Genomic DNA, 303 nt, shown 5'->3' with positions numbered 1-303 from the left:
CCCCCCCCCCCCCCCCCAATATCCAAAGCATGTATCTAGGACAGGGCCCCCATAAGTAAAAAAAAAAGAAAGGTTTTACTCAGCTTCAATGTAGCATTTAAGCAGTGTAGCTATTATTTAGTTATACGTGTGATTAGAGTCTGTAAACCATGGACTGGTCTGTGTTTCCTGGTTGTAGGTTTGCCTGCCGTTCTCATATACAGATCAGAGGTCAACGGGGTCTCATACGAGAGCCTCCCTTGCTGACGTAGATATAGGGTTGAAGTCCATATAGATTGATTTTAAAAAGACGGTATGGTCACA

Source organism: Brienomyrus brachyistius, chromosome 20 (genome assembly GCF_023856365.1).
Source record: "Brienomyrus brachyistius isolate T26 chromosome 20, BBRACH_0.4, whole genome shotgun sequence".
Classification (NCBI taxonomy): Eukaryota; Metazoa; Chordata; class Actinopteri; order Osteoglossiformes; family Mormyridae; genus Brienomyrus; species Brienomyrus brachyistius.
The sequence above is the reverse complement of the archived record's forward strand: the minus strand, read 5'-3'. Positions refer to the sequence as shown.